A 27499-nucleotide genomic window follows, 5' to 3' on the forward strand; every position below is an offset into this window, starting at 1 on the left:
CATAAAGTCATAGAGCACTACAACACAGAAATAGGCCCTTTGGCTCACCTAGTCCCTGCCGAATTATATTTCTGCCTGGTCCCATTGAGCTGCACCTGGACCCTCCATACCCTGCCCATCCAAACTTCTCCGAAGTGTTGAAATTGAACCATATCCACCATTTCCACTGGCAGCTCGTTCCACACACACTACCCTCTGAGTGAAGAAGTTCCCCTTCATGATCCCCTTGAACTTTTCACCTTTCACCCTTAACCTATGACCTCCAGTTGTAGTCTCACCCAACCTCAGGGGTAAAAAGCCTGTTTGCTTTTATCTTATCTGTACCCCTCATAATTTTGTATGCCTCTATCAAATCTCCCCTCATTCTCTTACACATCAGGAATAACCTATTCAACCTTTCCCTATAACTCAGGTCCTCAAGTCCTAGCAACATCCTTGTACATTTTCTCTGCACCCTTTCAACGTCATTTATATCTTTCCTGTAGGTTGGTGACCAGAAGTGCACTCAATACTCCAAATTATGCCTCAGCAATGCCTTATACAATTTTAACATAGCATCTCAATTTCTGTACTCAGTACTTTGATTTATGAAGTCCAATGTGCCAAAAGCTCCCTTTATGACCCTTTCTACCTACAATGCCATTTTCAGGGAATTATAGATCTGTAATCCCAGAGTTCTACCACACTCCTCAGTCCCCTACTGCTCATTGTGTAAGACCTACTCTGGTTTGTCCTCCCAAAGTGCAACACCTCACACTTTTCTGAATTAACTTCCATCTGTTATCTGGTCCAGATCCTGCTGAAAGCTTTGACAGCCTCCTTCACTGCCCACTACACCTCCACTCTCTGTGTTCTTTACCCTTTCTTCTTTGCTGTTTGCAAAGACTTCAGTGTGATTGGTCTACTGGCCTGTTTGATGTCCTAAGAGTTGCTAGTGCCAGGAAACCTACTGAACTTGCCAGGCAGCAAGCATTATGGAAAAGGGGAGGTCACATTGATGAATCTTCATGGACAGCTTTCTTCAAGGCTAACATAAAGCAAGTTGTTGCAGATCATAACACCCAATTCAATAAATGCTTAAATACAGTTTCTCCTTCAAATGAAATTAAAGGTGTTATTCTGAGTTGAGACATTGTTCACAAAACAATAATTGCAAAATGGAGTTCCAGCACTTTTTTGATCCAGTTGACTTTCTTCCCTGGACCGCAAAGAAACTTCGACACTCTCCCAATCTCATCTGAACGCAGAAATCAAAACTGAGAGGAGAGGGCAATTATCAAATTCCAATCAGGGCAAGAAGCTGACAGTCCACATATGTAATAAAGCCTTTAATAACAGACAAGACACCAATCTGCCTAAAATTTGCCAGTCTTCCTGCTCATCCCACTAAAACCTGAGTGATGAATATCCTTTGATTCTGCAAAGTAGTCCTTTAATCAAGACTTTTTTGCATGAACCTTTTCAGCTGAGATGCAAAATATGCCAAGAGGCATGAAATTGGGCTGAAAATGAGACAATACTTGCTGTATTTTTCTAATTTATAATGTATTGTTTTTTAGGAGATGCAAAATCACATTTCCCTGTTACTCAGATATTTCTGTACTCCAGGGTAATGCTTCTGCAAAATGAATTCCTTCATTCATGATTAAACAATTCATATTGTAATGTGAGCTGCCTGGATTATCATATTGCCACCGATATCATTAAATTAACATTTAGATAGGGTGGGAGACTGTCTTTGAAATGTTCATGTATGTAAAACTATTGTATTCAAGCATTGAGTTTGTTCATCCTTGACAATGAACCAGAGGAACTGGAGTAAGCCATTTAGCTGTTTGAACATAGAACATAGAACAGTACAGCCCAGTGTGAGCCTTTTAACCCATGATGTTGTGCTGAACCTATCATAAACCTACTCCACCATCAGTCTAACCCTTCCCTCCTACACAGCCCATAAACCCATTGTTTTCACATCCATGTGCCTATCTAAGACTCTCCTTTACATCCCCAGGCACCTACCACTCTGTGTGAAAAACCCACCTCTGACATCTCCCCTGAACTACAAAAGGATGTCCTCTGGAGTTAGTCATTGCTGCCCTGGGAAAGGGCACTGTCTGTCCACTGTATCATAATCTTATACACCACTATCAAATCACCTCTCATGCTCCTTCATTTTGAAGAAAATAGCCTGAGCTTGCTCATCCTTTCCTCATAAGACATGTTTTCTAATCCAGGCAGCATCTGATAAAACTCATGGAAAGGTATAAACAGTCTATGTTTATAGATCTCTTTGGCACCCTCTCCAAAGCTTCCATGACCTTCCTATAATGAGACAACCAGAGCTCAACCACAATACCCCAAGAGTGGTCTAACCGGAGTGTCACAGAGTTGCAACATTATCTTGTGGCTCTTGAACTCAATCCCCTGACTAGTGAAGACAGCATACCATACGCCTTCTTAATCACCCTATTAACAAATAAGTGAAATCACAACAGATCTGGGACCTATCAAAAATATTTGTTTTTGTCTCCTACTCTTAATACTTTTGAGTAACAGAAATCTATCTAGGAGATTCAAGGTCAATTATTAACCAGTGTTGATCACTACCTATTAAATGCTCCCAAAGGTGTGTGTCTCAAATAGCCTCTGACAACCAAGCCCAGCTTCTGCCCTTCACATGTGGTTTAGCTACTAAGCCTGGCAGAACCGTTTCTACTGACAGGAATAAAGGCAAAGGTGGGTTACTACTGCTGCCTTAAAACGAGTTGTTTTGGGCAGATGGGGCTCGTTAGCCATGGTTGGCAGCTCACCTAGGAGAACGAAAGTTCTGATCTCAAACCTCCGCTGCTCTGCGGCTATACCCACTCATGGCAAGGGCTTCAGAAATAGACCCCGAGGAAAAATCTGAAGCTGGAGCCCCTAAGACAGCTCTATGTCGAGTTCAACGCTGACTGGCAACTCCTGCTACGCCACTGGTGCCAAACTGTATCGGTCTCTGCCGTTCCTTTGGATTCCTCAGCTGCGTGGAGAGGCGGAGCCTGTTGCATGGGCAACAGCTCTCTATACCCTACTGCCCTGGCTTACATACTGGCCAGCATATCACATAACAGTTGGAACACAACATCCGACCAACATACGGAACATATATATAAGTCACATGTTCGTAGGCTGGGAAGGACCTTGTGATGGAGAGTGCTCGGTAAACATACTCCTCACGCACGCACAAACTGCTGTCGTTGTGCTGAGTGTATGCACTTCAGTGCCTTCCCCGGTATATCTTAATAATGGGTCCTAAAGGGCTTGGCGTTATGGTGTTTTCCCACTGTATATGATGGAATATTCCATTTCTTTAGTAAAGGGGATATGTAAATGTGTGTATGTTGTTTGCGTACTGTATTTAAGGTCGATTCTTCTGTTTATTTTGTAATATGATTTTAACTACATTGTGTGGTGCATCATATTCTAATTCATGTGTAGTCGTAAGTAATCTGTGTAAAGATGATGTGCCCTGGTGTCTAATAAACAGGGGTCATCATTCTTAGTGGCTGTCAGAAGTTCACACTGGACAAAAATAATATGGAGCCACTATTGTGTTTTCTGGTAGATATCCTTCTGTGAATATTGGCAGTTTTTTTCACTATTTTTGCTAATTTTTGTAGGTTTGTTTTTTGGCGCACGTAACAAACACCCTTGCACGATAGTGCTAAGCGACTCCAACCACTTTTGTTCTTTGGTCTTAACCCATGATCTAACAGACCAGTACTGTCTGCACAGAATATATTCACATTTGCCAGAAAGGGACAGGCTCTATTTTATGCTCTGGACTCCCAGAGGTAACAGTTTCAATGCAGACTGATTGCATTAAGGTATCATCATACGTATCATTAAAATATCATTCAATTCATGCATACGATTGATTGACACAAATATTTCTGTCTTCATCTCGTTGGCAATGCATAATAATATAAATTCTTGTGACTGCGAACATGGAATTGAATTTCACCTTGAACTTTAGACCTTTAAATTTAGTTTTCAATTGATCTTATGAAGACACCAAAAACTACACTCAGTGGCCAAATTATTAGGTACACCTGTATGCCTGCTTGTTAATCAGCCAATCGCGTGGCAGCATAAAAGCATGCAGACATGGTCAAGAGGTTCAGTTGTTGTTCAGATGAAACATCAGGATGGGGAAGAAATGTGACTATGACCATGGAATGGTTGTCGGTGCCAGACGGGGATGGTTTGAGTATCTCAGAAACCGCTGATCTCGTGGGGTTTTCACGCACAGCAGTCTCTATAGTTTACAGAGAAAGATGCAGAAATAAAAAATCCAGTGAGCAGTAGATTTGTGGGTGGAAGTGTCTTGTTAATGAGAGAGGTCAGAGAAGAATGGCTAGATTGGTTCAAGCTGACAGGAAGGTGATAGTAACTCAAATAACCGCCTGTTACAATAGTGGTGTGCAGAAGAGTATCTCTGAACACACAACACAGTGAACCTTGAAATGCATGGGCTATAGTTGTAGAAGATCACAATGGGTTTCACTTCTGTATCTAATAAAGTGGCCACTGAGTGAATATTCAACATTCTGGGGTAACACACACAAAATGCTCATCAGGTCAAGCAGCAAAGAATAAAGAGTTGAACATTCCCAGTCTGAAATGTCGACTATTCCTCCCCATAGATGCTGCCTGACCTGCTGAGTTCCTCCAGCATTTTGCTTTGTGATTTACTCTGGATTTCCAGCATCTGTAGAATCTCTTGTCTTTATTCAAAATTCTAGTGTGGAGAAATTCCAAAAGCAATAGTCCATGTGCAGGTTTCTCTTAACTGCATTCCTAGCTTCCATGTGAAAACCAAACCCTATTTAGGGCTGAATAGTAAAAGGCAGTTTGAATAATATTCCTACACAACGCAGTAAACTGGGCAATAGTGCTGATTCTGTTATACAGAAATCTAATAATGAAACAAATGGTTATTCTCATCTCACCCTCAGAATCACGAGACAAAAGAATAATTTTGAATATATAAAGCATCCTTTCTTAAAAAGGCTTGTATTGACTTGAAAGGATATGATTGAATTACTAATGAGCCAAAGGTCGCATAACTCAGATTGTTTCAGGTGTCTGTGCAATTTCACCCTCAGTTCCAATACAAAAATCAATAAATCTAAGTTAACTTCCACAGATATAGGTAAAATTATCTAAATATTTTGGTATCTCTATATTTCATTCCCTCTTAAATATATTTATGGTCGTACACATAATACTGAATAAGCTTTCCAAAAAATCTAGAGAATTTAATAGGGAATAAAAAATGAGCGATATCAGTATACAGAGATTGCAGTGTCAGGAGAAGATTATCATTCATGGATAGAGAACATGAATCAGAGCACAGGTCTAAGAATGACAAACATTCAAGTTCGTAAAGAGATATGAGGCAGCAAATGATTAATGATTATCGGGTAAATAATCTGAATGAAAATAGAAATAACATGGTCGTACCAGGTTATCAGTAAGGAAAGGTAGGCCAGAGGGAGCATCTGTATTTGATTTAGACAAGCATCGACACCCACTGCCCCACTCCCAACCTCACATCGCCCATCCTGCAGGAAGCACATGAAGATGGGAAGAGGATTATCCTATCAATTCCAGTGGAAACAGGTGGGAAACTGAACTTGCGTCCTGATGAAGGATCTCGGCCATCAACTGTTTATTCACCTCCATAGATGCTGCCTGACTTACTGATTTCCTCCAGCAGTTTGTGTGTGTTGTAATAATGGTGCCTTTTTAAAACAGACATGCTAACGACAGAAGCAGAGTGATCTCCCAAGAGCCCCATAGACATTCCTGTCACGTGCAATCATGTTTAGTAAAATTGATACTAAAATACTTTCAATGAATGATCAGAAATCATCCCTTATAATCTCATTATTATGAATGAATATATTAAATAGATATTAAATTGGTGACTAAAGTTGATTTGTTCCTCTTTCGAGGAAGTGAGAACCAGACTGAAAGCCTTATGAAATTTGTTGAAAATCATTGCAAGGATTTCCTCTGATCGATTGGAAAGACTACAGTCACTGTTTAAAAGACACGAAGAGAAGGAAGCAAACAGGATTCAACTTTGTCCTCATCCCCAGCGCAGATCAGGTACCAGATATGTTGACAGACTGACACCTTTGAGCAGTTGTGCCTAAGTCTGAATCCGCATTTAATTTGGGAAACTTGCCCTCCATGACCCCCCACCTCACCACCATCACTCACCTACCCCAGCAAACTGCCCGAGTGAAGCAAGAGTGGAGAGGGAAATAGGAATCCTCAACCTCCCACCAACCAGGGAGGAAGGAATTGAGAGATTTATAACTTGAGATGTTCCAAAGAGCAGCCAATTAGCTCGTGCACTTCTCAACAAGAAATGGAAGGAAGAGGAAGAGTAGGTCAGTTGACATCTTACGTTTTCTTCACCATTTTGACATATTTTCTTAGAATCACTTCCCTACACTGACCCTGTATCCCTTGACTTTCTTAATACCCACATGGAATGGGAATCAAGTCATGAATCTATGTGACAACAAAGGGCAGAAATTGCCTGAATATGGAAAAGGCATAAGACCACAATTTTTAGCAATCTTGTGCATCCCACTGAGCTAGATGTTATTTTCTTCTTTTATTTGCTGTGGGTTTAAGTAAATGCTTGGCAAAATGTTGATGTCACTTGGATTTTCCTGTGGGGAGAAATATCTTTCATCCACTGCCTTTAGTTAGCCTGGAAATGATGTGGGGTGAGGATAACGCTGCAGGAAAAATGAATCTCTTTGAAATGAGGCCCAATGAAAATTGTCTAAGAGTCACACACGGCAGCCGGTTTTGTTCATATAGACCAGTCCAGAGGGTAGTGAACCTTTGGAAATTTCAATACAGGAATACTACTGACAAGCAGTCATTTACTAAATTCAAGACAGAATTCAATAGGTTTTTTGATCTTAAGAAAGGTGGGATATGGAGTTAAAGTAGCGAATTGGCACTGAGGTGGAGTATCAGCCATGAATTTATTGAAAGGTGGAACAAGCACGAAAGTCAGAATAGAGGGGACTGCCTCTATTTCTTATCTTTTTACATAATCCCCTCTGCTCAGGAATGAATCCAGCGGAGCTACACTCCACTGACCCCAAGGCTAAAGGCTCTTACTGAAGCCCTGTGCAAAACTTCCTTACAGCTGTACAGTAAATGGTGAGAAAACTCTTCACCGCAAGTCCCTTTTCTCGCTGTTTACAGTACCTGCAGGTGCTCTTCCTGACCTTTATGACCGACAGAGCCAAATCCTCTGTACACTGATATTAAATAGAATCAGAAACAGAGTCAAAATCAAGTTTATTGTCTCTGACATGTTGTGAAATCTGTTGTCTTGTGGCAGAGGTACAGTGAAAAACAAAAATTTCCATAACTTACAAAAAGTAAATAGATCAAAGGTTCACTTATTATGAATGTATACAACTCTGAAATTACTCTAGCCATGAAACCAAGAAGGAAAATAAGGAAATACATATTAAAGAAGATGGATAATGAGGTAGTGTTCATGGCTTTATAGACCATTCTGAACCAGCCACCAGGCTCTAGCCCACCTGCTTTAGGATCCATTCACTTATGAAGCCCATTCTGAACCAGTGCTCTCTGGGAGCTAGCTACCTGTGCCAAGCTCCTCCTCCAGCCACACTGACAAAGATTAACCACCTTCCTATAGAGCTGGGAGGTCCAGCAGTCTACCTGAGGTCACAGAGCTAACATTATCCACAGTTGTCCTCACTGAGCTGACCCTGGAGATGATGCTTTCGACATATTACATTTATATTTCTCCGGGGGAGAAGCTACTTAAGCAGCCATTGGGTGCTCATGTTAAATATTCAACATGTTGATGTCATTATGAAGACTCAGCAGCGGCTACATTTCATTGGGAGTTTGAGAAGATTTGATATGTCACCAAAGAATTCAGCAAATCTTTACAGATGTACCACGAAGAGTATTCTGACTGGTTGCATCACTGTATGAAAACACCATTGCGCAGGATTGGAAAAAGCTACAGATATGTAATGCAAAAAGAGAGCAAATATAGTGAGCAAATCTGGGTTTATGGACTATTCACAAATCGGACAGTGGAAGAGAAAAATTGCTCCTAAAACATTCAGTGTGTGTCTTCAGGCTCCTGTACCTCCTCCCCAATGGTAACAATGAGAAGAGGGCATGCTTTAGTGGGTAGGGGTCCTTAATAATGGATGCTGCCTTTTTGAGGCACCACCTTTTGAAGATGCCCTCAATGCTGGGGAAGCTAGCAGCCATGATGTAGTTGGTTGAGTTTATAACCCTCTGCAGGGTTTTTTCCTGATCCTATGCAGTGGCCCCTCCATACCAGACAGAGATGCAACCAGTTAGAATGCTTTCCATAGTACATTTGTAGAAATTTGCTAGAGTCTTTAGTGATATACCAGATTTCTTCAAACTCCTAATAAAGTATAGCCACTGGCATAGCTTTTTCATCTATCTTTTGGGCCCAGAATAGATCTACAGAAATGTTGACAGCTAGGAACTTGAAACCGCACACCTTTTCCACTCGATGAGGACCAGTCTGTGTTCCCTCGACTTCCCCTGCCTGAAGTCCACATCAGCTCTTTGGTCTTACCGATGTTGAGTGCAAGGTTGTTGTTGTGACACCACTCAATCAGCCGATCTATCTCACTCCTGTGTGCCTCCACATCACTATCTGAGATTCTGCCGACAACAGTGGTGACAGAGACAAATTTATAGATGGCATTAGCGGCATGCCTAATCACGCAGTCACGGGTGTCGAGAGAGTGGGGCAGTGGGCTAAGCATGAATCCTTGAGATGTGCCAGTGTTGATTGTTGGAGAAGAGGAGTTGTTATTGATTGTGGTCTTCAGATAATGAAGTTGAGGTTCCAGTTGCAGAGGAAGGTCCAAAGGCCCAGGTTTTGCAGCGTATTGATTAGCATTTCACCACTGGCCAATAGTCATTGAGGCAGCTCACCCTGCTCTTTTTGGGCACCAGTATGATGATGTCCTTTTCAGGCAGGTGTAGCACTGAGGGGATGATAGCATTGAACACCAAGCTGTAATCAATAAACAGCAGCCTCACCTACTTATTGTTGTTGTCCAGGTGGTCCAAGGGTGAGTGGAGAGCCAGTGTAGACCTATTGTGATGATAGGCAAGTTTCAGCAGGCCCAGTTCCTTGCTAAGGCAAGAGCTAATTCTACCCATGACCAACCTCTTAAAACACTTCACCACGGTAGATGTGAGTGCAACAGGGCAATAGTTGTTGATAGTTATCCTGCTCTTCTTGAGCACCAGTGTGATTGATGTCCTTAAACACTCCAGCCTGTTGCTTGGCACAGGTTTTCAGTGCCCTATAAGAAATCGAGATATGACTTCCATAAAGCTATCAGAAATGGCAAGAGTAAATCTCAAGGTTTTATAATTTATACATTCTTTGATAATAAATGTACCTGAATTTTGAATCTTATGGGAGAGTGAGCCTGCAGAAAGCACCTGACCTGGACTGTGTCCCTGGCCAATTCCAGTTCCAATAATTATGTCTCTTGAATCAAAAAGGTCAGGATGAGAAAGGAAAATATTGCAAGGTAATTTTCCCGCAGAGTGTCTTTTTTCAAATGTACGTCTGCTGTGCATTAATAGAATGCATGTCCTTATGGATGCCGTGGTACCATACTCGAGACCTGACACTCTGGTATGGAAGACCATGCAAGCTTTGTTTCATTCATTGCCTGAAGACAGTTTATGAATTTGCTGAGACCAACCTGTGAGCTTTGCATTCTACCTGTCAGTGGAAAGGTCCAGGACTCCAGTAGATAGGAATAGGAAGAAGAGGAGGAAGAGAAGAAGAAATAGAGAGTAAAGATGACTTAGTAATAATAGCAGGTGGAGGAGAGGAAATAAAGAGGAAATAGAAGAGGAAGTAATAAAGAATCAGAGAATGATGAAGAAGAGGAAATGACAATGCTAACTCCTGGTTGGTGTGCGGATGCTTTAATTGTCAGTCGTGCAATTGATCATTCCTTGTACCTGTGTGAAGACAGATGCAGCCACCTCCCCCAGCTTGTAATTGCCCCAACGGCTTTCATTGATAATAAGGTGAGTATAACTTGGTATCTGATAAACAGGCACTTCAATCATAAGCACAAGAGATTCTACAGATGCTGGAAGTCCAGATTAACGCAAACAAAATGCTGGAGGAACTCAGCATGTTGGGCAGCATCTATGGAAGGGAATAAACAGTTAATGTTTTGGGCTGAAATCAGACTGGAAAGGAAGGGGAATATCAGTCACTTGCCTCATGCATTTACCTGTCCTTATCTCCAACACTTGCTGCAAAGATCTTAAGGCAAAGAAATTAGGTCAAAATGGCTACAACAGCCACTGATGGTGTGACTACCAGGTCCAGTGGGCAGCAGATGTCACTCCAGAATGATCAGGTTGCTATCTCAGCTTTGGGAAGCAGGATCCTGATGTTGTTGATGTTGACATTCTCCTAGTATGCAGCACACTCGTACTGTGAAGAGAGGTGCTGCATATCTTGTGTGTTTTAAGCTGCCAACGTTTCAGTATTGACTTTGCTAACTTCACTCCAATGAATCTAAATTTATTTCTAAGATCCTCCAAAATCACCTCTCTGTGCTGCTCCTCTGCGAAGGATTTTTACAGAGTCACAGAAGAAAATGGCAGACAGCAGTGGTATTTATCGACAGATCCAGCTGTCAAATCTTCGGTCCCGATGCATGCTGAGCACTCACTCAGTGCTTACCGACATGTTCACAAGGTGCAGAAGACCTGTGCGTGCTCAGTTCAAGTCATAACCTGCTGTCAATAGGACTCCTAATGAGTGATTATCAATCTGAAATGGCTCCTGGGGAAGTTTCAATCACGGCTTGGTGAACCTGGCTTACCGAGAGCAGTTTGCCCTCACTGGTGCACTGAGACCTTTCATCAGGGCTCCAGTATTTTGTAGGTGTTACTCCGGATTTCCAGTGACTGTAGAATCTCCTGTGTTCATGGATGATCTCTTACCTTCCCTCAACTTAAGTAATGCATACAAAAAAGTACCTCCAAATGATTATTCATTTAAAGCATTAAGAAGAGCTTCTGAATTTAACACATATTGGTAGGTAACTAGTGCAAATAAAACAGGACAAAGGCTAATTAGTGACAGTTTACACAGAAATATCCCATGCATTTCTGAAGCATTATACATAAAATCCTAATAATTATTGGCAGGGAGTATTTTTGTCCTTTTAATATTTTCAGGAAAATGTGGGCAGGTAGCGGGCCAATGAGACAAAGGGGATGGGCAGCTGCGACACCAGTGATGTCATTTCCTGAGAGGATTACCTGCCTGCAGCTGGTGTTGAGTTCAGTCAGTGTGCTGCTGCAAATGAAGGCAAGCTGTGATTGAAGAAATAACCTCTTACCTCTCTAATTCATCGAGTGGATGACTTAATCCATCAATTAAAAAAAGATAGTGAAATACTTAAATCAAAAAGTTCCATTTATGCATCAGTGATTTAAAGGGTATCGACTGTTCAGTTTTCCACAATATCTCCATTTACGCTGCTTATCCTAAAGGAAGATTGCATTAATTTTAAATCAGGGTGATCTGCGGGAATGTGCAGTTTCCCCAGGGTTTATATTATATTTGGAGCTGCCCTCATTCAGTAGCTGCACTGAATGGCATTAAATTACCAGTCCAACGCATGCGTTGTGCCTTCTGTCCCTACAGAGAAGGAGAATTTGCCACATTAACTATCAGTGAGCTGCTACGAGGTCCGGAGCAAATGACAAGCTACATTTTTGTGAATGGTGGAAGCGGTGATGTCGTAACAGGTTTACAGAGGGTTCAACAACAGGTCTGCAATAAACGAGATTTAAAATTGCTCATGGAAATGAGGCACAATCGCATTTATTTCAGTGGGGCAGTTTAAATAACCTGTGATATGCTATGGCATTCATATGCAGAAGGACGGGAGGCTTTTATCTTACAACAAAGTCATTTTGTCTATCAAGTCCTTGCTTGCTCATAATACAATTTCATCAATTCAGTTTCACTGTTTCCTCCCATGTAACCCACTGGCCCTCAAGTGCCTTGGGTTGTCTAACCATCCATCTGTACTTGGGGCAACTTACCATGCACAATTAACCCACCAGTCCAGCCAGGAGGAGCCTAGAACATCCAGGGCATTCTAGTTACCTCGCAAAGGCCAGCTGGGTTGCCGTCACAAGGGAGACACAGAGGAGAATGAGCAGACTCCACTCACAAACAACACCAGAAGTCTGGCTTAAAACCAATGGCATGGCTGAGCCTGCATTCATTGCTGCAATGTGTTTCGTATTCTGTTTTTTTATATTCTTTGCTAGAGTTGCATATTTCTGTCATTGCAGTCACACTACCTGCATTAACACCTTCCATCTACAAACTGCTGGCCTTTGAATGAGGCAATTCTTGGTAAAAAGGAGAAAGCTACTATGCTTGAGATAACCCTTTGTACATAACCCTGTTGACAGAAATATACAATCTAAAAAAGAATTTCAGGAAAAGATTTAGAATACAAAATACCCTGAGGTAGAGCTAATTAGTTAATAAATATTCTGGGCTCTTATTGGCTCTCATTAACCTGATTTCTAAGAGGCCTGGGATACCATAGTTAGTCTTTCTGCTTTGCATCAGATATTAAACTGTTTTCAAATGTTATGTCTTTTTTAATGTTCAAGGATCCTTTATGAATTATTCAGTATGATTCCTGAATCTGTAATTGTAATAGAAGATGATCTTATCTGAAGATATGGTGATAACATTGTGGCCTGATAATGATGTTTAAAGTGAGCCAGCAGTTGTGTGCAATTAAGCCACAATTCTGCAGGTCACATTTTATTGTACCCACAACGAAGTGCCAGTCTCACTATCAATGCCAGCTCATTTATATAGCTATTTGACATGAGGATTAAGTAGATTGAATTGAACAATAAAATGAAGCATCTGAAAATGTCTTTTATACAGCTTTACACAAGCAAATTGCATTTTCAGTGAGGCAAGGAAGTAAAACAGAGAACAGATTAGTTGTTGATATGTTCATGTAAATAGAATCACTTCTGTCTTTAAAAGTGTCAGTCTGTTTGCTTCACTGAACAAAATCTGATATTTGTCCCAAACGGGTCTATTTCTATCCCACCATTTCATATACAATCAGATTCTATAGTTTTGCAAATGATTCCATATTGTTACCAAGAGATTCCTCCAAGAGTACCACAGCTTTGTTGTCATGGTTTGGAGGCTTGCGTGCCTCAATGACCCGGAGAGCTATGTTGGCTGGAGTCAGGGCTTTATACTTTGGCTCTTGGCAGGGTCATTCATGCCAAAAAAGGTCAAAGGGTAGAGGACAGACTAAGAGTGGTCCACAGGTCCTCCAGGTTCGGAGGTTCAGCTCAGGAACCCCTGACTGGCCAAACAAAACTGTTATGGAAACAGCAAAGAAGAATCCTTCTACATCTGAGTGTGACGGTATTCCTGAGTCTCCACCCAGGACTTGCATGACAGACAGTAGTGAAAGCTGAGAGAAAGCTTTCTCACAATAAAGGAAGCCTTGAACACTGCCAGAGATGGAGGACATTCATTGCTGCCTTAAGTGCCAGTGGCATAACAGGAGAGTAACCAAGAGATTAGTGATGACAGAAATTAGGGTCTTATGCCTTGGAATTTAGGTGAGGGTAATGTGATTGAAGTTTCCAAAATGTTCAGTGGTAGACAGGAAGAAATTACTTTCATGCATTATGGTACTTACAGAGCACTACCTAAAGACTAGAGTAAATCTAAGACTGATAGGTTTCTATGGATAATAAAAATGTGTTAAAGGATATGAATAAATGTAGCTTTGCTGAGTTAAGTCATAAGTTCATAAAGATAATGGTGTTATAGGCTTGAGGGTACAATTGCCCCCATTCCTGTCCCCATGTGTCTTTGACACGACTGAACCTACAATTCGACATCATTCTGTAAAATATTGGGATTTAGCTTTTTGTGTTGTGGAATCTGCTCTATTTAATGTAGACACAAGAAGGGCGAGGCTTCAGTTTGCCAATATATGAGGCTACGTTGTAGGAAGGAAGCTGCATCAATAAGGACAGAGTAATGCAGAGGAAATGGAGGTCTGATGTCTCGGTGTAAATGAAGATACTTGGAACCTACACGAGAAGAGGCCGTCACTGGGGAGACGACATCAACAGCTTTGGTGTAAAATCTGTATCTTCTATAAGTATTGGTGACAGCTGAATATATTAAAGCAAAAATGTGATAACTTAATGTCATTTTAAATTCAGGCTCAATGGTACAAAGAACATTTTTAAAGAAATAATTTCAGTTTTTTAAGCCTGTTGATTTGATTTGTTTCCACTATTATTTAAATCAGAATTTAGTTTTTATTTAACTTAGGATTATTAGGTAATTTTTATCCATAACTGGACATCTAGTTTTCTGAAATTAGGGATACATCCAGGGCAGTGTACATTCCAAAGCATGAGAAATACATATCTTTCCAATCTATGCTCTGAGGCAACGCTGTTGTCTATGTTTGTACATTCTCCCTGTGACCACATGGGTTTCCTCTGGGTGCTCCGGTTTCCTCCCACAGTCCAACGACGTACCAGTTGGTACGTTAGTTGGTCATTGCAAATTGTTCCATGATTAGACTAGGATTAAATTGGGGGATTGCGAAGGGCCAAAAGATCGAATTCCGTGCCGTATCTCAGCAGGTAAATAAATAAATAGATTTCTAATGTCACATTCAGGTAAGCACTGACAATAATTTGTGAAAGATATAGTTAACTGCATTAAATTCTAAAAATATCATTTGATGCTAATTGTGATTTTACTCCTGTGTATTCAAATGGACAATCAAATATATCTATGGACAGGACTGATACATTACACAGAACATAGAAGAGTATAACACAACAATATGCCCTTCAGCCCACAAAGTCTGTGCTGAGCATGAGTATAATCCTAACTGCCAGCACGTGATTCATGTCCCTCCATTCCCTGCACTTTTATGCACCTATCTAAACTTTGTGAATGCCTCTATCGCATTTGCTTCCATGATTATCCCTAACAGTGTTTTCCAGGCACCTAGCATACCTGCCCCACCCCCCACCCCACCACGAACCCTAAAACTATGCCCTCATGTATTCAGCATTTCTACTCTGGGAAAAAGATTTCCGCCACTGCCTCTAAGGAGTTTGTACGTTCTCCCCGTGACTGCGTGGGTTTCCTCCAGGTGCACCGGTTTCCTCCCACAGTCCAAAGACATACCAGTTGGTAGGTTAATTGGTCATTGCAAATTGTCCCGAGATTAGGATAGAGTTAATGTGGAGTTTGCTGGGCAGTATGGCTTGAAAGCCTTTTCCATACTGTATCCGAATAAACAAATAAATAAAAATAAATATTGTCTGTCTACTCTACCGAGGCCTCTCGTAATGTTATCAATTTCTATCACTCCTCTCACCTGCTGATATTCCAGAGGAATATACCTTGTTTTAGTATTGTATTTTCTTCAGCTTTCCCACTCCTCTCCTGAAGCTGCTTGCTCCTTGACGGACTGAACCACAATCCCTCACACAACAACCACCCTGCAGTAACACTTCTTGATGTCTGTTACTTGTGAGCCTCGAAGTGATGTATTTCCTTAGGACCTTATCTCAGTCATGCACTAAAATCCTCCACACAGAATCCTCTGTAATTATATGTGGCAGTCAAAAATTTTGGCAAGGATTATAGGAGTGAAACATCCCGAAACACAGAGGGATGTAGACATTTAGGAATATCTTTCCACTACTGGTACCCAGTTGTATAAGATGTCAGTGAGGCCTACTTTGGAGTATTGTGTGCAGTTTTGGTCATCTACCTACAGGAAAGATGTAAATAAGGTTGAAAAAGTGCAGAGAAAATTTACAAGAAGTCTTGCTGAAGGGTATCGGAAACGCCAACTGTACTCTTTCCCATAAATGCTGTCTGGCCTGCCGAGTTCCTCCAACATTTTGTGTGTGTTACAAGGATGTTGCCAGGTCTGGAGGGTCTGAGTTCTAATGAAAGATTGAATAGGTTAGGACTTTATACCTTGGAACGTAGAAGGTTGAGGGGAGATTTGATAGAGGTATACAAAATTATGGCAGGTATCAATAGGATAAATGCAAATGGGCTTTTTTCACTGAGTTGGGGGGGAGACCATAACTAAAGGTCATAGGTTAAAGGTGAAAGGAAACCTGAGGGAAAACTTCTTTGTTCAGAGGGTTAAGAGAGTGTGGAATGAGCTGCAAGTGCAAAGGGTGCATGCGAGCTCAATTTCAAAGTTTAAGAGAAGTTTGAATAGGTACATGGATGGTAGGGATATGGAGAGCATACTCAATGGGAGTATGCAGTTTAAATGGTTTGGCACGGACTTGATGGGCCAAGGCCCTGTTTCTGTGCTGTATTTCTCTATGACTCTATGAACATACAAATTAGCAGCAGAATTCAGCCTCTTGGCCCCTCACACCTGCTCCATCGTGTCAGGTACATCGTTTGCTGAAGGCTAGGTCTGTGGCATTTAAGTCTGGCAACCCAGGTCTGATCCAGAAAGCCAGGTATGATTTGCGGAGGGCTATTTCAAGGGTGAAGAGACAATTTTGAATGAGGCTGGAGGCAACATTGGATGTGCGACAGCTCCGGCAGGGTCTGCAAGACATTACTTCCCATAAAGCGAAACCCAATAGCATGAATGGTGAAGATGCTTCACTACCAGATGAACTCAACGCCTTCTATGCACACTTTGAAAGGGAGAACACAACTACAGCTGTGAAGATCCCTGCTGCACCTGATGACCCTGTGATCTCTGTCTCAGAGGCCGATGTTAGGCTGTCTTTGAAGAGAGTGAACCCTTGCAAGGTGGAAGGTCCCGATGGAATACCTGGTGAGGCTCTGAAAACCTGTGCCAACCAACTGGCAGGAGTATTCAAGGACATTTTCAACCTCTCACTGCTACGAGCGGAAGTTCCCACTTGCTTCAAAGAAGCAACAATTATACCAGTGCCTAAGAAGAATAACGTGAGCGGCCTTAATAACTATCGCCCGGCAGCACTCACATCTACAGTAATGAAATGCTTTGAGAGGTTGGTCATGACTAGACTGAACTCCTGCCTCAGCAAGGACCTGAACCCACTGCAATTTGCCTATCGCTACAATAGGTCAACAGCAGATGGAATCTCTTTCTTTTTCAATCTTTTTATTAAGTTTCCAATTAACAAACATATCGATATTGATACTGATACGTAGAGATCGAGAATACATTAATAACGGTTAACATGTAAAAACACATATTCCAAGTAGCAAATGGAGTCTAACCTCCCAATCTCTTAGTAATGAACCGTGAAAAAGGTAATTGTAAAAAGAAAAAAAAAACCAAACTAAAGAAACCTAAACTAAAAAAAAACAAAGATTGGGCTGCCATATTTCATCAGTTAAAATTATAATTTGTCGTTAACTCCGCTCCTCTATACATAAAAACTTACTGAAAAAAGGATTCAGAAAGGGTCAACTTACATCATATGAAAATATTGAATAAATGGCTTTCAAGTTTCTTCAAATTTAACCGAGGGGGTCCATAGTACTGCCTCTAATTTTTTCCAAGTTTAGATATGCAATCGTTTGGGAAAACCATTGAAATGTGGTAGGAGGATTGGAATCTTTCCATTTAAATAAAATGGATCTTCTGGCTATTAATGTCACAAAAGCAATTAAACGACAAGCTGATGAGGATAAATGACTAGATTCTATCACTGGTAGTCCAAAGATTGCAGTGGTAGGATGAAGTTGTAAATCAACATGCAGAACTACTGAAATAATATCAAAAATATCTTTCCAATATTTTCCTAACAGAGGACAAGACAAGAACATATGTGTCAAAGAAGCTACTTCAGAATTACATCTATCACAAACAGGGTTTATATGAGGGGAAAAACGAGCTAACTTATCCTTGGACATATGAGCCCTATGAACCACCTTAAATTGTATCAAAGCATGTCTGGCACACATTGAAGAAGTATTAACTAGTTTAAGATTTTTCTCCCATTTCTCTGTAGATTAAAATATTTGAAGTTCTCTTTCCCGCTCATTCATAATTTTATCAGAAATACCTAGACGTATTTTCGTAATCAGATCATAAATAATTGCTGTTAAACTCTTCTGAAAGGGGTTTAAACAAAAAAAATTCTGTAACTTAGATTGGATGTGATATCGGAAAGGTAGGTAAAGTGGCATTCAGAAAGTTTCTACTCTGTAAATATCTGAAAAAATGTGATCTAGGCAAATTATATTTATTAGACAACTGTTCAAAAGACATAAAACAATCATCCATAAATGAATCACAAAAACATGTTATTTCTTCTGTTTTTCATAGCAAAAAAGCTTGATCAATTCTAGAATTGATGGAATCTCAATGGCTCTTCACAAGGCTTTAGACCACCTGGACAACACAAACACCTACGTCAGGATGCTGTTCATCGATTATAGCTCAGCATTTAATACCATCATTTCCACAATCCTCATTGAGAAGTTACAGAACCTGGGCCTCTGTACCTCCCTCTGCAATTGGATCCACATCTTCCTAACCGGAAGACCACAGTCTGTGCGGATTGGTGATAACATCTCCTCCTCACTGACGACCAACACTGGTGCACCTCAGGGGTGTGTGCTTAGCCCACTGCTCTACTCTCTCTATACACATGACTGTGTGGCTAGGCATAGCTCAAATACCACCTATAAATTTGCTGCTGATACAACCATTGTTGGTAGAATCTCAGATGGAGATGAGCGGGCATACAGGAACAAGATATGCAGCAACAACCTGGCACTCAACGTCAGTAACACGAAAGAGCTGATTGTGGACTTCAGGAAGGGTAAGACAAAGGAACACATACCAATCCTTATAGAGGGATCAGAAGTGGAGAGAGTGAGCAGTTTCAAGTTCCTGGGTGTCAAGATCTCTGAGGACCTAGCCTGGACCCAACATATCGATGCAGTTATAAAGAAGGCAAGACAGCGACTATACTTCATTAGGAGTTTGAAGAGATTTGGCATATCAACAAATACACTCAAAAACTTCTATAGAGAGCATTCTGACAGGTTGCATCACTGTCTGGTATTGGGGGAAGGGGACTACTGCACAGGACCAAAAGAAGCTGCAGAAGGTTATAAGTATAATTGGCTTCATCTTGGGTACCAGCTTACAAAGTACCCAGGACATCTTCAAGGAGTGGTGTCTGAAAAAGGCAGCATCCATTATTAAGGACCTCCAGCACCCAGGACATGCCCTTTTCTCACTGTTACCATCGGGTAGGAGGTGCAGAAGCCTGAAGGCACACACTCAGCGATTCAGGTACAGCGTTTTCCCCTCTGCCATCTGATTCCTAAATGGACATTGAACCCTTGGACACTACCTCACTTTTTTAATATACATTATTTCTGGTTTTTGCATGATTTTTAATCTATTCAATATACATATACTGTAATTTATTTATTCATTCATTTTCTCTCTTCTTCTATATTATGTATTGCATTGAAATGCTGCTGCTAAGTTAACAAATTTCATGTCACATGCCAGTGATAATAAACCTGATTCTAATTCTGATTTATCTTCCTCTGCCTTAATCAACTGTTAATTTGAACACGAGTGTGTGCCTTAATTTGAAATCTGGGATTGATAGATATCTGTTAACTGAAGACATTTATGATCATGAGATAAAGGGAGAAAAATAGACTATAGAACAAACATGATCTCAGTGTGAATAGAACTATATTGTTCCTCTTCCAATGTTCACAAATATTATGAATAACTATTAACTAGGGTTTGCACAAATTTTGATCTGAACATGGGAATCCAACAATCTTCCGTGTGTGGAGAGCATCACTACCAACTGAATTATCCTTGGCAGTATCCATTCCCATTTCCAACAATGGTCACCCGGAAGAGTAGGAATGCAATATCCAACCTCTTGGTCCCGTGCCATGTAACCTATGATGGTGCATGCTGTAGTTTTTTTGTTTATTGATTATGGGCCATTTGAAATTGGGAGCAAATCAAAGCTCTTCCTGGCTTGTCCAACTCAAGAATAGTGACTTCAATTCAAGGTCACCAGGGATGTGAGCAACGTTTGAAATCTTCTGACCTTGAGAGTCCCTGAAGTACTCTTAATTTGAAACGTGAAGGCAGCAGGTGGTGCCGAAAGAACGCCTCTGTCTCTTGATTGTGCGAGTCTGTTAGTTCTTGAGTTGGGGAACTCGGACAAACAATGCGACAGATTGTAACATCAAAACAGCAAGCTGTTGGTTTCCCCTCTTCCTGTGGCAGGAGCATCATCTCTCTCTCGCTCACTAGCAAGAGAGAGAGCCTGTTTGAGATGTTGGGGTGTTGCGACAGACTGTAGTTTATGATGGACTCTTTGGGGGATTTGCTAATGTTTGCCTGGTGGGTGGTGGGGGTTGATGCATTTTGCTGGAGCAATTGGGGAGGGGGAGCAGGGAGGGTTGATGATTCTGCTGCTGCTTGTGCATGGGAGGGAAAGGGGGGCTTTAGGGTTAAAACGTTTTTCTGTCACTCATTTTTTTTGTTTTTTTTCTGTTTTGTGAAGAGTAAGAATTTCAGGTTGTATACTGTATACATTCTCTGAAATTAAATTGAACCATTGAACCATTGAGGGATTTTTACAGTCTGCGCACAAGTAAACATATTTTTTTCAATTCCATAAACTTAGTCTGAAGTTGCTGTAAATTCTTAAACGCCACACATTAAGCAGATCTGAGGACAGATGCAAAAAAAAGGGCATAATATTCTGTTATAATTCTGCTTTAAGTAATTTCTGGAAATGATGCATGGCGCCTAGTAATGCACTGTGACAGATTTAGCCCAAGGCTGAAAAGCATCCAACAATTGTTATCATCACAGCGACACTAATAAACATTGTTTCAGTCACTACTGTTCACTAAGATGTATTCTGTTGTGTTTTTTTTCTCAGTGAAACTAATTGGGACAAAAGGATTTTCTGAAAAGAATTTGGCTTTATTCATTGCCTTCTCCACTTTGCTGTTCATTTATTTGGTTCAGCTAGCTGTAAAGATTACTCGTATAGCGGAATCATTGGTCAATAGTGAATTAGTTCCCAGTTATAAGGTAATGTATCATTTGCAGTGAAAGGAAAACCCATCAGGGATGGAAAATGAGCTGTCAATTCACTTTCACCTGTTTAATTCCATTATCAGAATTGCTCTTAGCTTTTGGTGTATTCACTATGCAGTTTGCCATTGGCCAAAAATTATTTTCTCAATCGAAAAGTGATAAAGAACGAATGTACATTTTAACAAGGAGCCATGTTTGAGGAGGAGAAAAATAAAGTTCTGCAGATGCTGGAAATCTGAAACTGAATAAAATGCTAGAAATACTTATAAGGATAGGCAGCATCTTATGGGGAGTGAAACTGCTAACATTGTAGGTTGGATGCCTTTCAGAACTAGGAACCTTTAGAGAGTGAAAATGTTTTGTGTTGCAGAGAGGAAGGTGGAGTGGAGAGAATAAAGGAAATATCTGTGATAGGGTAAAGTCTGAGAGAGAGTGAATGGGCCCAAATGGCATTGGTGCCAGTCGGTGGTGAAGGTTTGCGTATTGCAGCTGATCTGTCTGAAGGAGTTGTAAAATGGGGGTGAATGAGGAAGGAGAGAGAAAAAATAAAACATATCATATTGAACTGTCAGATACAAAGCACTATCTGAAATAAATGACAATGTCGGAAATATGTAGCAGCACCTTAGAGAGAGAAAACTGGAGTTGATATCTTTCATCAGAAACATTCAGTTCTGATACACATCAGAAATATCTGGTCAATTTTGAGCCTTTGAAACTATAGCATGGATAGTCGGAGGATGAAATGCAGAGTTTTAGAACATGCTCAGAGGCAGCCTTGAGGACTGGCAATGCAGTCATCCATACTGTATTTCATTTCTCCAGTGTCAAGGAGACCCCGTTGTCATCACTGATACAGTACATTACACTTGAAGAAATGCAAATGCGTTCCTGTAGTCTTATAATAGAGGTTGGTCGCTAACCTATTGTATAACCATTTTGGGAGATAAAGAAATCATGAAAGAGAAGAGAAGGTTTTGATAATAACAGCCTACAGTCCAAACGTTCACTGTTTTCTTCTGATTACTTTCACTCTTAAGTGCCAATAACCTGTCTTATAGATTCCCATTGTCCTGAGCCCGAGCCCTAGCTTGGAGTTCAACCAGTGTGCTGCATTTGTTTAAATGACTTCAGAATTATATGTCCAAAATCCACAATGCACAATAGTTCCAGGTCCGAACAGAAATGCTTGTACAACTTCTTCATCAACTACACTGGAATATTGTACTGTTGTAAGTGGCATATTACTTTTGGCCATAAAATTTGCATGCACCCTCCCTCCACTCTATGTATTTTCTTGTATAATCACTCAGCTTTTGTTGAGAGAAGCTGCCATAACTTCAGTCAGCCCCAGCCAGTGATTCTTCTTAAATAGACTGTCACAAGTTTTTCTTTTAATGTTACCATTAGGGACACTCAGTGGACACTTTATTAGGTACACCTGCTCGTTAATGCAAATATCTAATCAGCCAATTATGTGACAGCAATTCAATGCAGAAAAGTATGCAGACATGATGAAGAGGTCCAGTTGTTGTTCAGACCAAACATCAGAATGGGGGAAGAAATGTGATCTAACTGACTTTGACCATGGAATGATTGTTGATGCCAGACAGGGCAGTTTGAATATCTCAGAAACTGCTGATCTCCTGGGATTTTCACACACAACAGTCTCTAGAGTTTTCAGAGAATGGTGCGAAAAACAAAAATATCAAGTTAGAGACAATTCTGTGGGCAAAAGGTCAGAGGATAATGACCAGACTAGTTCAAGCTGACAGGAAGGCTAAAGTAACTACATGTTACATCAATGGTGAGCCAAGAGCATCTCTGAATGGACAACACATCAAACCATGAAGTGGTTGGGCTACAGCAGTAGAAGATCTCAAACATACAGTGTATGTAAATGCTTCAAGTCATTTTAAATCTGATGGGCCAAATTAAATTTTACTTGTGGAAGCTCAGTAGTTTACGGAGATAAAGTTTGTATAAGCATCATTGCAAAGCAAGCACGACAGCGCCTCTACTTCCTCAGGAGTCTGTGGAGGTTTGGCATGTCATCGAAAATCTTGGCAAACTTCTATAGATGTGTGGTGGAAAATGTGCTGACTGGCTGATCGCAGCCTGGTACGGGAACACCAACGCCTTTGAGTGGAAAATCCTACAAAAGGTAGTGGATTCAGCCCGGTACATCACGGGTAAAACCCTCCCAACCATTGAGCACATCTACATGGAACGTTGCCGTAGAAAAGCAGCATCCATCATTGAAGGTCTTCACCAGCCAGGCCGTGCTCTTTTCTCACTGCTGCCATCAGGTAGAAGGTACAAGAGCCTCAGGGCTCCCACCACCAGGTTCAAGAACAGTTACTACCCCTCAACCATAACGCTCTTGAACAAAAGGGGGATAGCTACACTCATTTAAGGACTCTTCTGTATTGTTATTTCATGCTTGTTATTTATTGCTATTTATTTATGTCTGCATTGCACAGTTTGTTTACAGTTTACACTTACTGTTCTATAGATTTGCTAAGTATGCCCACAGAAAAAGAATGTCAGGATTGTATGTGGTGACATGTATGTACTCTGATAATAAATTTTACTTTGAACTTTGTTATCTCATGTGCAACAGATAAAGGATGACAACACCTGAAGCGTTAAGGCAATGACTGGGTGTGAATTTTGGAGACAAGAAGTTCTTCAGCACTGCATCCCTTAGAAGCCAGGCAATGATGTCTGATGATTAACTCTGTAAGGCACCCAAACCATAGGGTTTACAGAATGGAGAAGAAATCCCTACCTCCCCATCTGTGACAGGCTTTAACTGACAAGACTACTGCGGTTTGAAAATCACTTATATGTTGTTCAAAATAAAGCACGTAACATCATTCCAAACAATGTCTCCATCATGCCAACGGCCTCCATCAATACATGTGTGGCACACAAGGACAACAATGTTACAATTTATAAGGCATCGGATCTACACACAAAATACTCAATAGGACTTACAGAATTCTACCATTCAATAAATAAAAGCATAGCAAAGCACGGGAGAGTTTCTAGGTCGAAGGCTCTGGATTTATTTCACAATCTCATAAGAAAGTACGAGCAGCAGTAGGCCACCTAGCCCCTCAAACCTAAACACTGTTTGGGATGATCATGGTTTATCTGCCCAGGCCCCTCTCCTCCTCTGAGCCAGTTTCACGCAGCCCTCACTCTGCTGAGAAGAAAGTTATGTATCTCCCATTTAGATATCACTAATGACCCTGCCTCCACAGCCCTCCAGAGTCTGGCCACCATCTATGAGGAGAAATTCCCATGTACTTCCGTTTTAAATGCCTGGTCTCTTGTAACCTGTTCCCTTTTTTGATACTCTCCCGCTAAAGAAAAAAATCTCAATATCCACCCAGTTGTGTCCCCGATAGATCTCTTATGATTCAATAAGATTACTGGTCATTCTTCTGAACTCTGAAGAATATAGATTTAACTTATTTATCCATTTATGAGACAACATCTCTCTCAGGAATTTGTCTAGTGAATTCTTTTTGAATCACCTCCTGCACTAAATTATTTTTTCTTAAATATGTGGGCCAAAGCTGTACATGGTTCTCCAGATGCCGCGTAACCAGTACCCTGTACAATTACAACAATCTTTCTCTATCTGTAAACTTCTGCTTTTCTTTTCTTTATACTTCATGGATTTGAGGGCAAATTTAGATTCTGTAACATGCAAAAATATAAAGATCCAAAAGATAAAGATTAGCTTTATTTGTCACATGTACATTGAAACTTTGAAACATACAGTGAACTGCGTCATTTTGCGTTAACAACCAACACAGTCTGAGGATTATGCTGGGGCAATCACATGCATTGCCAGGCTCCCAGCACCAACATAATGCCCACAATTCACAAATCCTAACCTTAACCATATGTCTTTAAGATGTGGAAGGAAACTAGAGCACCCGAAGAAAACCCACACGGTCACAGGGAGAACGTGCAGACTCCTTCCAGACAGTGGCAGGAATCAAACCCTGCTCAGTGATCATGGGCATTGTAAAGGAATTGCGCTAAATGCTATGCTACCATGCCACCTTAGATAAAGAATGTCACAGAAAGAATGCATCCTTTCCGCTATGTCTGTAGTAATGCTTGCACAAAACTAAAGGATATGGGTTTCAAAAGGTGAAATAAAGTCTGTAAGAACTGGTGATGGACTAGCATCTGGGACTTCCCATCATGTTTCCTATATTCCAGTACACTGCCTTGCTGTAAAATGCCAACAGATCTGTGGTGAATTGTTGGTATTTCCCCGTATAGAAATCAGAAAAGTAGGCACTCCCAAAAGAACATAAATGTCTCAAACTTGCTCATTGGGTTCCACTAGCCTTTTCTCAGCTGTATTCTCAGTGAAGGAGCGCAAGCTCGTTGAACTCCTCAACACTTATGTTGGGGAATCTACTTGTTAAACTTGAGCCAGGTTAGGCCTCTCACAGGAACAGTGAGTCTGTTCTGAATGAATATACTGTAACTGGCTAAGTAGAAGCCAATTTATTTTTGAATTAATTAAATTTGCTTTAATGTTGTCAATTATACAGGACTGTTTTAAGTGATGTAATTGTTTAGAGTTTTGAATACATTTTAGAATGCTTACATTATTTAATTGAATCTTAGCAGTTTTCAAACATCAGAGATGCTAAAAAGTAAATAACTTTCTGACAGCTGGAAAAGCTGGTGTTGTAAGTTAACTGTGCAAAAGATAAGGCTGAGGCATTTGCAACAATCTTCAGTCAGAGGTGTCAAATAGATGATCCAGCTCGGCCTCCTCCAGAAGTCCCCAGCACCCCAGATGTCAGTATGCAGTCAATCCGATTCACTCCACGTGATATCAAGAAACAGCTGAAAGCACTGGATACTGTGAAGACTATAGGCCCAGACAAAATTCCGGCAATAGTCCAAAAGACTTGCTGTGCCACTAGCCAAGCTGTTCCAGTACAGAGACAACACCAACATCTAACCGGCAATGTGGAAAATTGCCCAGCTATGTCCTGTACACAAGAAACAGGACAAGTCCAACCCAGCCAATTACCAGCCTATCAGCCTACTCTCAATCGTCAGCAGAGTAATGGGAGGGGTGATCAGCACCTACTCAGCAATAACCTGCTTACGGATGCCCAGTTTGGGTTCCGTCAAGGCCACTCAGCTCCTGACCTCATCACTTTCTTGGACCAAACATGGACCAAAGAGCTACATACCAGAGGTGAGGTGAGAGTGATAGCCTTCGATATCAAGGCAGCATTCGAACGAGTATGGCATCAAGGTGCCCTAGCTAAATTGGAGTTAATGGGAATTAGGGGGAAACCCTCTGCTGGTTGGACTCATACCTGACACAAAGGAAGATGGTCGTGGTGGTTGGACATCAATCATCTCATCGTCAGGGCATCACTGCAGGAGTTCCTCAGGGAAATGTCCTAGGACCAACCATCTTCAGCTGCTTCATCAATGATCTTCCTTCCATCATAAGGTCAGAGGTGGGGATGTTCGCAGGTGACTGTAAAATGTTCTGCACCATTCGTGTCCTTGGATAGTGAAGCAGTTCATACCCAAATGCAGCAGGACCTGGACAATATCCAGGTTTGGGCTGACAAGTGGCAAGTAACACTCAAGCCCACAAGTGCCAGGCAATGACCATCTCCAACAAGAGAGGCTCTAACCATCGTCCCTTGACTTTCAGTTGCATCACCATCACTGAATCCCCTACTATCAACATCTTGGGGGCTTGCCATTGACAGGAAACTGAACTGTTCTAGCCATATAAACACCGTGCTACCAGAGCAGGTCAAAGGCTAGGAATCCAGCAGCATATAACTCACTTCCTGACTCCCCAAAGCCTATCCACCATCTACAAGGCTCAAGTCAGGAGTGTAATGGAATACTCCCCACTCGCCTGGATGAGTGCAGCTCCACCAACACTCAAGAAGCTTGACATCATCCAGTACAAGGCAACCTACTTGATTGGTCCCCCTTCCACAAGCATCCAATCCCCCCACCATCGACGGACAGCTGCAGCAGTGTGTACTATTTACAAGATGCACTGCAACAACGCACCAAAGTTCCTAAAGCAGCACCTTCCAGACCCACGACCACTGCCATCTCGAGGGAAAGAACAGCAGATACCTGGGAACACCATCACTTGGAAATTCCCCTCCAAGTCACTCACCGTCCTG

The sequence above is a fragment of the Hemitrygon akajei genome, chromosome 26, assembly GCF_048418815.1.
Source record: "Hemitrygon akajei chromosome 26, sHemAka1.3, whole genome shotgun sequence".
In the NCBI taxonomy this organism is placed as follows: domain Eukaryota; kingdom Metazoa; phylum Chordata; class Chondrichthyes; order Myliobatiformes; family Dasyatidae; genus Hemitrygon; species Hemitrygon akajei.